Source organism: Anolis carolinensis, chromosome 2 (genome assembly GCF_035594765.1).
Source record: "Anolis carolinensis isolate JA03-04 chromosome 2, rAnoCar3.1.pri, whole genome shotgun sequence".
NCBI lineage: Eukaryota > Metazoa > Chordata > Lepidosauria > Squamata > Dactyloidae > Anolis > Anolis carolinensis.
Window position 1 is genome coordinate 130,431,049 of NC_085842.1, and position 12,209 is coordinate 130,443,257.

Genomic DNA, 12,209 nt, shown 5'->3' on the forward strand with positions numbered 1-12,209 from the left:
GTTGTTTTTCGTCAATGCGACTGTCACCTGGGATGGCGACATCAATGATCCAAACCTTTTTCCTTTCCACAACTGTGATGTCTGGTGTGTTGCGTTCCAGAACTTTGTCAGTCTGGATTCGGAAGTCCCACAGTATCTTTGCGTGCTCATTTTCCAATAATTTTGCAGGTTTGTGATCCCACCAGTTCTTTGCTGCTGGCAGGTGGTACTTGAGGCATAAGTTCCAATGAATCATTTGGGCCACATAGTTGTGCCTCTGTTTGTAGTCTGTCTGTGTGATTTTCTTACAGCAGCTGAGGATATGATCAATGGTTTCGTCGGTTTCCTTGCACAGTCTGCATTTTGGGTCATCAGCTGATTTTTCGATCTTGGCCTTAATTGCATTTGTTCTGATGGCTTGCTCCTGGGTTGCAAGGATCAGGCCTTCTGTCTCCTTCTTCAGGGTCCCATTCATGAGCCATAGCCAGGTCTTCTCCTTATCAGCTTTTCCTTCAATTTTGTCAAGGAACTTTCCATGCAATGTTTTGTTGTGCCAGCTGTCAGCTCTAGTTTATAGTGTGGTTTTCTTGTACTGATTTTTTGTCTGCTGTGCTTTGAGGAGTTTCTGATTTTTGACTTCAATCAAAGCAGGTTCTTCTTCATTATTATTATTATTATTATTATTATTATTATTATTATTATTATTATTATTATTTCCTGGGACCTTTCCATGACTTTGGGCCCAGCCTCTACTTTTCTATTGAGGAGGAAATACTGTGATATTATTTACTCAGTCAAAAAATACCACCTTAAATGACATTTGTTTGAGGTTTCTAAAGGGTCATCCCTGTGCAGCCAAGCACTGCTCACCTTGTGGAAGCGCCCCGTTGGAATACTCACTTCAAGGGCCTCTTCACATTTTGTGACACTTCTTTACTATGAATGTACATTGTACAACAGCCTCTCAGTTCACCAGAACTCAAGCAACCAGAATTCCAAGCAACCGGCAAAAACAAGCAAAGAAATACCAGCAAGACTTGAAATAAAAGTTAAATCAGATTTTAACAGAAACATTACATGAAGCTTGTCTTCATTTGCTTTTAATTACCATATTTCAATTAATCTCAAGTCCATACACAATTTATGGTATGGTATAGTATATTAATTCTATTTTCCCCCATTTTTAATTTTTAATTGGCATATGTATCAAAAAGAACAATCATATTTTAAACACGTGTATATATGCATGAACCAATGAAATATTTCATAATATCTATAGAATGATTGTACTTGACTATGCCATTCCTTCCTCCCATCCATCCCATTGTGGTGACTTCCCAACCTTTGGGTTGGAAACAGTCATGTACAGTTCTGTTCTTCCATGCTTCCTATTACAATATTTTTCCATTCTTCCTTCTGGCATAGTTATCATTTATAGATTCCATACAAAAATTCTGACAACTTAAACTATGAATCCTTCAATTCTTTTACAAAGTTTAGAAATGGTTCTGTCTTTGATCAAGTTTTTTGTGTTTTTTTCATTGTTTATCATTGCCAATTTGTCAATTTCTGCTGTTCTATAAACTTTAACAACCCAGTGTTCTATTGCCAGAAAGGCTTCTTCCAATGTTGTGCACGTAGCATTCAATTATCCTGCAGTGCAATACTCTGTAGTTTTCCAATTGTTTATTTCGCATTCCCAATCAAAATAATCCAGGTTCTAATGGTTTCTTTGATTTGATAATTTCCTGCAATGTTTTTTGTACCTTGCCGCAGAATTTCGCTTTTTTACAAAACCACCACATCCAGCAAAATGTTCCTTAACACTTATTTCTTCCCCTATACATTTTAGTTAGTTCTATTTCTAATACTCACTCTGAAGCAACCAGAAACTATATTGATCCGGCATCTACCATCCCCATAGATCTACTCTATATGGGTTTTTTTGGGTTTTTTTTGGTGGGAGGATTGCAAAAAACCCACAAAAATCCCAGAATTATAAATTGTTAAAGAGTATATACATTTTTGGGGAGGGGGTTGTAACTGTTGGAAATAGCAACCTCCCAAGCCTTTCACTATTTATTTGTCAATGTATATATTTGCTAACCTGCTTTCTATGTGTATGTTGATTTATCAGTTTGATTGTACCTCTTTGGTGTGTGAGGGGTTATAGACATGTGAATGTACTGAGCATGTTCAGACTCAGGATTCCATTTTGTATTCAGTCTGCATCACACCTCAGTGGAGGTGGATGCATCTTGCTGTTTGGACTTTAGTAGAGAAGTATGATTTATGGACTTCAGTGAGTACAACTATACCTAAAGACTATGGACTACTGATTAAGAATGATACACTGTGTATTTAGCACAGAGAGAACTACATCCGATCTATAACTGAACTTAAATAAGAAATGTGCCTGCATGGTGAATTAATATAAGATGTTTGTGAGTAAGCAAAATATGTTAATTTTCAAAGAAGACTTTGTTTTTATCTCTGAGTGCATATTTTAAACTAAGAGGTTTCAAGGTATATCTTTTGGGCAACTGCAACTGCAATTTCAATTTCAAGGAAATTTCCATCCTCTGCTAACCAAATATTTTGATTGTAGTGGCATGTCTTAGTCCTTGGCAGTTCAAAGACATGATTCTTCAGTTTAATAGCTGAGTTACCTGCGTGCCATTACATGAATGCTTATGAATGTCACTTGTTCAAAGTGATATTCACTTGATGACTTCTAACCAGGTCATGCTTTTCTTGACTAGTGGTTTTCAAAAGGTGGTCTCCACATGTCCATGGAGATTCGCATTTGCCAAACGGATATGACATAAGTTTTCCATTTCAATAAGGTTATGATGGAGATCCCAGTGGCATAGCAGATTAAACCGCTGAGCTGCTGAATTTGTTGACCAAAGGATTGCGGGTTTGAATCCGGGGAGCAGGGTGAGCTCCTGCTGTTAGCCCCAGCTTTTGCCAACCTAGCAGTTTGAAAACATGCAAATGTGGGTAGGTCATGCTTCGGCAGTAAGGTAATGGTGCACCATGCAGTCATGCCAGCCACATGACCTTGGAGGTGTCTACGGGCAACGCCGGCTCTTCGGCTTAGAAATGGAGATGAGCACCAATCCCCAGTCAGACACGACTAGACTTAATATCAGAGGAAAACCTTTACCTTTACCTTAAAGTTATGATTGCCATTTATTTCCAAAGGGATATGTGCCCAGACTGGGTGCAGTTATTTCCAATAGTAACTCCGTTCTCTTTGGACCAACCACACCACCCAGGCTGACTTGGGAGTGCTGGGAGCTGCAGTGACCCAAAGGCCCATCCCCAAAGGGACCTCCTCTGGCCCCCTCCGCACCTGCCCAGGGCCCAGGTGCCCCCGTCCCGCCCCCTGCCTTTGGGCAGCCAATCGCAGCCCGGCTTGGCCCCGCCCCCTCCCCAGCCGCGCCTCTCGCCAAACTTCGGAGGGTCGCAGAGCGCAGGCAGAGAGAGAGAGAGAGAGAGAGAGGCACGAGCCCCCGGCCCTCGAGCCTCATTCGCTCGGAGATGCGCCCGAGGTGCGCCGGAAACACCCGAAGGCGGCCAGGTAGGTCGGGGAGAGAGCGCGGGAGAGAGAGAGGAGGGCGCTCCGGGAACAGCGTGGTCGCCTTTTCCCTCAAACACTACAACACCTCACTCCGGTCAAGCCAGGGATCCCACTGTGATTACACGCCTTTCTACCCCGCTCTTCAGGCGAGTCTCAGAGCTGCTCGTTGGTCACCTCTCTGCCCTCTCATCTTGTAGTCCGGGCATGGGCAAACTTGGGCCGTGCAGGTGTTTTGGACTGCAACTCCCACCATTCCTGACAGCCTCAGGCCCTTTCCTTTCCCCCCTCAGCCGCTTAAGCGGCTGAGGGGGGGAAGGAAAGGGCCTGAGGCTGTCAGGAATGGTGGGAGTTGCAGTCCAAAACACCTGCACGGCCCAAGTTTGCCTATGCCTTCTGCAGTTAGTAAGACATTTCCAACGGTGATTTCTCATCAACGCGTTGTGTTCAGAGGCGAAGAACTGAGTCAACTGGATCTTTCTTTCCTTCTACCCTTCCCTTCCCTCTCCCAATCTCATTGAGAGAAAAAACCCATTTGCCCGGAACCGTCCTTCCCAGCAGACAGGATCCTATGGCTGTTATTATGGGCGTCACTGGGGCCGAGATGCTTGTCTTGCACCACCTCACCCAGGCTGGGATCTACATACACTGTCAAACCATGCAGATTGAACTGCATTATATGGCCAGTGTAGACCCCATATGATGGAACTGCATTATATGAGTCTACATGGGCCATATAATGGAGTTCAAACTGCATAGTTTGGCAGTGTAGATCCACCCCCAGTGAATTTCCACAGGAGCAGGGATGTGAAGGAGAAAACCATGAAAATGAACAAAATCTGCTACTAGTATTTTTTTTTTAAAAACCCTCTAAAATCAGAACAGTAAATAAAGAACAACACTCAGAAGACAGGGGAATTCCAGACAAGAAACAATCAGGGCCAGCTAACACCTCCCAACAAAGGATTCCCCCAGGCAGTAAGCAGCCAGGCCTTGAAGTTGCAAGGCTATTCAATGCTAATCAAGCTGGCCAATTGCAACATTCACACTTGCTTCGGGCAGACAAAGTTCTTTCTCCAACCACAGATATATAAACCTCCTTTGACTAGTTTCCGACAGACCTCAACCTCTGAGGATGCCTGCCATGGATGTGGGCAAAATGTCAGCAGAGAGTGCTTCTGGAACATGGCCATACAGCCCAGAAAACTCACAGCAACACGATATGAACCTTGTTTGGAAATATTCAAACTACTACACCACACTGCCCTCTATAAACAGATTCCATTTCATATCAACTTATTGATATACAGTAGAGTTCCACTTATCCAAGCCTCACTTATCCAAGCCTCTGGATTATCCAAGCCATTTCTGTAGTCAATGTTTTCAATATATCATGATATTTTGGTGCTAAATTCGTAAATACAGTAATTACAACATAACATTACTGCGTATTGAACTACTTTTTCTGTCAAATTTGTTGTATAACATGATGTTTTGGTGCTTAATTTGTAAAATCATAACCTAATTTGATGTTTAATAGGCTTTTGCTTAATCCCTCCTTATTATCCAAGATATTCGCTTATCCAAGCTTCTGCCGGCCTGTTTAGCTTGGATAAGTGAGACTCTACTGTATTTAGGAAATTTACATTATTTATTTTATTTAATTCCTTAATGTATATAGCCACCCATAAATATCTGGAACATTTGGCCAATATATCTATTCAAAAAAGTAGACTCCTCTGTACTTAAGTCACTTGTGGGGCAAATCAATTCAATACGTTATGTCGAGGCCACTGAAGTCTATCTGTCTCTGCCTTCCAGAGCTTCAGCCTTGTTTATTACTCTGTTAGACCAAAACAACCCAAGTCTTCTGATGTCTGCAAGACTGACAGATTTAGTGTGGCCCAAGCGTCTGTGGACCACAGTCTCATTTCATAGTCCTTTTCCTGCTGATTGTGATCCTTGTGTTTACGTCTTGTGCTCTTTTCTGTCTTGCTGTGTGAGATTTCACAGCCGGCACTGTTTTCCGCCTTTAAAATGTCAAAGCCGTGGACCGCGCTGGGTCTCCTGCCCCCATCCTCTCACCAACGCAATTGGTCACTTAACACCTGGTGGAACCTGGACTTAATTAATACTAATGGCAATCTGCTCTGTGCGCAAGGGGAAAGGTGGCAGCAGGGGGCGGGAGCCCATGGCTTGACTTGTACAAACAAAATTTTAGAAAGGAGGTTGTCCCACGTGAAAAACAACCCCAAGGCAGGCTTGAGGGGAAAAACAGGCAACAGTAATCAATGGGAATAATTATTTCCGTAAGGTGCAAAAATGGAAAAATCAATATCCACTTTTATAATATACGAAGATGAGCTGTGCAGGCACGCGTGTGCTGGTTTGTTTATGATTAATTATAGTTATGAAATCAACATAGAATTCTGTGGCACCTTGAAGGCTAACAAATTTATTATAGTATAAGCATTTGTGTCTGTAGTTCAGGAAAGAGGGCTAATTGTGGTATAATATCAAATTGTGGTATAATAAATGTGTTAACAAGGAGTGCTACAGGAGTCTTTCTTGTTTTGCTGTAATGGATTAATATTGCCACAAGCTTTTTGGAGGAATAACGTCACAAAATATCTATTTAATTCCTTGGTTAATTTGCTACAACAAAATTAACAATTGAACTGGGATGTTTACCAAGTTTAGGGTCTTTCCATACAGCCATATAATCCAGAATATCAAGGCAGACGATCGCACAATATCTGTTTTGAACTGGGTTATCTGAGTTCACACTTTCAATTCAAAGCAGAAAATGTGGGATTTTATTCAGTTGTGTGGAAGGGGCCTCAGTGAAGACTGGACATCATATTTGCTGAAATGAAGTCCATCAAGGAATTTTACAAGGGTGGGTGAGAAGCTAACTCTGCACAAGGTTGGTGATCAACAACAAGCATGCCCTAGATGCTCAACATCCTCCTCCTCCTTTCCTCCTCCTTGAAAAAGTTATATTGAAGAGGAAACCAATTTATTTTCTGTTGCCCCAGAGACTGAGACATGGAGCAATGCATTCAAAGTACAGGAAAAGATATTCCACCTAACATTAGGTCCTGAGAGTAAAGGCTGTTCAACAGTGGAGTGTGCTGCCTCAGTGTGATGGAGTCTCCTCTGAAGATTTGATGGCCATCTACCGGCAGTGCTTTGATTGCGTATTCCTGCATGGCAGAGGGTCAGGCTGGATGGTCCTTGTGATGTCTTCCAACTCTATGATTCTGTGTGAGGATGGAAAAGTACAGTTTTTTGTCTCGTGACTTTTCGTTGTTAACATTGAAATTGAAGATGTTAAAAATACCCCCATTGAGCAAACTGCTGGCTGCTAGTGAAGACTGCTGTGCAGGAACATGTCGGTTTCTAGCCCACGTTTCAGCTTGGCTGAGCATGTTATCAATATTACTCCAATAAACACACTACTATCTCATGTAAAATTCTCCAAGGTGTCTGCACGAACACAGCATAACCCGTTCTAATGTCAGTGGCAAGATAATGGCAGGACAGTGACTTGACCACATGTTATCATTGGGTTCTTCTCTATAGAACGGATGCTGTTGCACCAGTTGCTATGCTTGGGATTTTCACTGATGGGAGCAGATTGGTAGCCTCTTACTTGTTTTGAGTTACCCACATGGCAGGAGTTAATGAAAACCAAAAGAGATCTGCAGCAGTCTTGGTTAGTGTATATATATGAGAGGTAGAAATCCTTTTCTGTTGGCTTCCAGAATAAGTTCTGACCTCTGATCCTTTAAACTAGCCTAGAAAAACAGCACAAGAGTTTAGGTTACGCAGTCCTGTTTCCCCCCCCCCCCCTGGATGCAGTATCTCTTGCTTCAGTGTGATGACATTTCAGTTTTGTACTGCAAATTCTGAGAAAAGCCGCATTGAGCAGACAGACTCCCTTTAATTAACCTCTTGTTTCTATAATGTGGAATGAAGCACAAACTCAACCTCCTTAAAATGCCTTGCAAGAATTTCCCGCCATCCGAATGTGGTCCCATTAAGTGGCGTTGCTTGAGCACATTATAAATATTTCTGTTTCATCAGTGTCCTTCCAAAATAAGGAATATTGGAATAAAGTCTAGAAGTATGTATTTTAAAATCCTATTTGTTTTCAGGAAAAAAAGAAAAACGAACATGTAAATTGAATATATTATGCAGATATATACCTACGTATTTTTGACATTTTTTAAAAAATCGAATTAAACTTTTATCTGATAGCTTATGCCATTCTAAAAAGAATGTTAAATATTTTGGGGTAGCAATACTTGACATAGAAACCAGCATGTATAAAGGTCATGAAATTTACTGAAAGAATTGGCAGCAGATGTACAAAAATGCAAATCTCTTGGCTGCTAATTAGTGTAATTTCCACACAGACCAATTCTAATTCCTAAACTATTGCAAAAAAAATCTACACATTTTTATAGATTTTCAGAATTCTAGGTGTTTTATTTTCCTAATTAAAATTAGGATCTTCAGGAACATTAGAGCATACTTGTAACATTTCTGAGGGGAAAAGCCTGAGATTCGTAGTCTTTACCATGGATGAAAACCCTTGAAAATGTGTTAGATGTACTCAAGCATTTCACATTGTGGACAGATTTCATGTCGCATACCCTGAAGATTTCCAGACACACACCCTTCTCAGTCTACTTGTCCCTACGTTGTAATCTAAAAACTCTAATATATCCATTTATTCAGAGCTTGCAAATGTATGGAGTTTTTTAGTCCAAAATCTCCATCCAGCATGTCCACTGGGAATAACTCATGTTATGACATCTGATGGATTCTAAGCCGAAATGTGGCTGCCAGTCTCCCATCATCTTTGTTCGCTTTACCTTTAGTATGCATTTTTCTTTCCTGAGTCATTTCAATAGTATGCATCAGATCTTCTTTTACTTGCACTCTGAGAGATGTCGCCACATTTTGGCTGTGAGAAGAGCAATGGAACTATTCTGTGTACAGTTTATGCAACGTCAGATCCTAGATGCATTAGGGAAAGTCTGTGCATTGTGTATTAAAATGTGCTGTGGGAGACCAGGTAATGTGATATTCCTAATTTCCCATGCCTCAGTATAGGCTCTGGAAAACATTGTAAGAGTTGGGAGCAGGCAAGCATCTTGACTTTTGGATTGGCTACTGCCAGATGCTTAATTTGTAAAACAGCCAGTGTTTAATCACATCTGGAAGCCATAACCTATTATTTGGATGGAGTTACTGTATTGGGATTTGAGAAATCCAGGTTCAAATCTCCACTGAGCCACGTAACATGTTGACTGACCTTGGATTAGTGGATCTCAGTTTGGGTCCTACCTCACAAAAGTAATTGTGAAGACAAAGTGACAGAGAAAGGTGAGTCCGCATACGTACAGTCTTGAGCCTTTTTGTATATGCTCAGAGACACTCAGATGGATAATCAGGAAAGCAGAAAAAAACAACATCCCCCACCAGATAAAGTATATCAGAGATATGAGCGAGTGACATTGGCATACTGAATGAAATGGCACAGTCAAATGGATGTGTTGTTGTTCCACTACATGTCCAAATCCAACTCGTGGTTTTATTTCAGTGTCTTCTAATATTTTATCACACTGTCATACATATTTGATCACTGATTTGCAGTAGTGTGATAAAACCTCTCAGCCTGCCTGGATAAAATTCTAATTTGGAAAGCAGAGGGAAACTAGTCACATCACTGCCTCACTGCATGCTCACAGGAGGTTTCACTCAAACCTCTTCTACATTGCCATATAATCCCGATTTTCAAAACAGATAATTCACAGTATCTGCTTTGAACTGGATTATATGAGTCTACATTGCCCTATAATCCAGTTCAAAGCAGATAATCTGAATTTTATATGGCAGCTTAGAAGGGGCATGCATACAAAATGATATGAATTAGAGCTCATCTTCTAGGATCCAACACTTAGCTTCTGCCACAGAATTCATAGCCTGACAAAAACAAACTCTGGATTCAAATTAAGTACTGAGACTTCAGTTGCTCATATGACTGTTTATGAGCATATCATCCTGTCTAGTGGAGTTTACCCTCAGGTAAGTGAACACAGGATTGTAGCTCCCTGGATCTTGTTTTGTCTGAGCTGTGATTGTGGTGTTGTCTTTAGATAAACTCGGGTGGATACAGTTGTATATCCCCGGTTGTGGATGAGTTGGATAGATGTTAAATAGAAGGAACAGCACTGTGTTCCACTGCTCCTCCCATTAATTTCTATAAGAACATTATAAGCTCTTTGGGGCCAAGACATACAAGACATATGTTACCCACATATAACTCTTTTGGTCTCTTACAGCACTAAAGAAGCAAGGGCTAGCAAACAATGCACCATAGACAAGATAGTGTTTTCAATGTTTCACATGGAACAATAAAAAAGAAATATCAACTTTAAAATGGTAGAAGCACAAATTGTGGCACAATGGTAGAAGCCCAAAGTTGTGGCAAGGAAGCATAAAGTGAAGAGGCAGAAGCATAATTTCCTTCATACTGTAGTCATTTCAGCCTCCCTCCTGCTCTTGCTCTCTCTCCCTCTCTCTTTTCATGAAGCAAAACATACCACGAGTAAAAACCACACAAAATCAATTAACCCAAATTCCTGAAAGCATACAAAAGCAAATTCCCAAAGCGGACAAGAGCATGAGGCACAGAGGCTGCTCTCTTGAATCCCTAAAGCCCTGTCCTCTTGCAGTAGTACAACCCTGGTGCTAGCTCTTAACTCAAAATTGTATGTCAAAGCTTGTATGTCAAAACAAAACCTGGGCTGAGTGACAGCTTTAACTCAATACGCTTTTAAGTTGGGACACTCTTAGGTTGAATTTCTACTGTACAACAATGAAATTCCAACTCTTAGCACCAGAAAAAAAAAACTTCCCTGGAGATCCAGGCTGCCCCTATCCTGTGCAAAGCTATCTGCCCATCACTAAGAAAGTGATCTAGTTGGGTCCAACAATGCAATTCTATGGTATGCACCCAGCTCAGGAAAAGTTTTTTAAAAAGGGGAGGGGGGGCTATTATGAAGGGTTTCAGGTATTTGTGTGTGTGTGTTAAAATATATCCTCAGATACAGAGATTTATCATAGTGCTAGAACCTTCTTCGATTGTTGCCCTTTCTTCTTCCAAGGATTTTGGAAAGTGAGATAGTGTGTGAGTGAGTGTGTGTGAGTGAGAGAGTGAGCGAGCATGTGAGCGAGTGCCAAACACCATTGCCCCATCGCTCCTTGGTTCCCTCGGGATCCTCCCTGTGAAGGGAGGCCTTGATCAGGGTTCTCTGGGTCCATCCCAGCCGCTCTGGCGTGCCCTTTGTGCCGGACTTCCAAGCTGGGCTATGTCAATAGCAGGATTGCAAAGGGTTCTGTTTGAACAGGCCTTACTCATGCAAAGACCTCCTGTTATTCTGTGCTTCACAATAACAACTGCTGCCATGTTGGCTGCTGCTGTGACCCCACAGGGGGGTTGTATAAGAGGCCAAAGCTGAGTAGCTCATGTCACAGGGCCGGGATCCTTGCTGCTTTCTTATGTCCTGGCCACCTTTGGCTGGTTTTCCAAATCTTGCGGGGTCAAAGTTTGTCATTCGCTTAGAAACAAGGTTTGCTGCTAACAAGGCTAGAAGGCAACTGCTTCACGCACCAGATGCTGGGGAGTAGCTGGGGCAGCCTCTCTCCATCCTCCCCCAAAGCCATTCCCCTAGGGCTCCTGTCTTTTTCCTCTTTTAGAGAAGAGAGCCACCCAAGCTGTCCTGTTGTACAGCTGATCTGGTTACCTTGAATAGTGGAATGGGGGAGTCTTTTGCCTCAGGCAGCAGATTCCCTTAAGCCTGCTGTGCCAAATGCGTAGTTCAGAGACACTTTCCTGGTTATGCAAGGGCAGCTATAGTCCCACCTTCCATTTGCCTCTCCCCTTGGCAAAAGAGCACTGAGTTTCCTCCTATGCCAATGGGCTATTGATTATTAGCAAAGAGAGGCTAGCAATGTAAAGAGAATTCAAAAACAAAGCCACACTACTCTGTTTCAGTATGAAAAATACAAAGGAATCCTATGCCACCTTTGAGACTAATAAAGAAAAAATATTTCTCGCGTGAGTTTTCATGGAATAAGTGGACTGAAATCCACAGAAACGTAACATAAAAGGTTTTTTTTTTCTTTGTTAGTCTCAAAGTACCTGCAGGGTTCCTTTGTATCTTTCAATGCAAAGAGTAATAAGGATGAGATTAAACAGACTGAAAAAATCTGGTTTATGTAGTCACTAGTATAATAATCAAACAATCCCCTTCTCTGGGTTGCTGTGAGTTTTCCGGGCTGTATGGCCATGTTTCAGAAGCATTCTCTCCTGACATTTCACCCCCATCTATGGCAGGCATCCTCAGAGGTTGTAGGGTCTGGTAGAAACTAGGCAAGTGGGGGTTATATACCTGTGGAAGGTCCAGGGTGGGAGAAAGGACTCTTGTCTGTTTGAGGCAAGCATGACTGTTTCAATTGGTCACCTTGATTAGCATTGAATGGCCTTGCAGCTTCAAAGCCTGGCTGCTTCCTGCTTGGGAGATCCTTCTCATCTGATCTCCTGAAGGATTTATTGAATAGTAGTGCTTAG

At 41.9% G+C, this 12,209-nt stretch overlaps 1 protein-coding gene across 2 annotated transcripts in view; it reads left to right on the forward strand.

Annotated features, from left to right (window-relative positions):
• Window positions 1–3,428: 3,428 nt before the first annotated feature.
• gcgr (glucagon receptor) overlaps window positions 3,429–12,209 on the forward strand; it is a 44,807-nt gene continuing 36,026 nt past the window's right edge. The window contains exon 1 of one of the 2 annotated variants that reach the window (XM_003217324.4): window positions 3,429–3,565. The gene's annotated coding sequence lies outside the window, so the exon portion shown is untranslated. The remainder of the gene's footprint in view (window positions 3,566–12,209) is intronic. The other variant, XM_062970521.1, reaches the window with a different exon arrangement.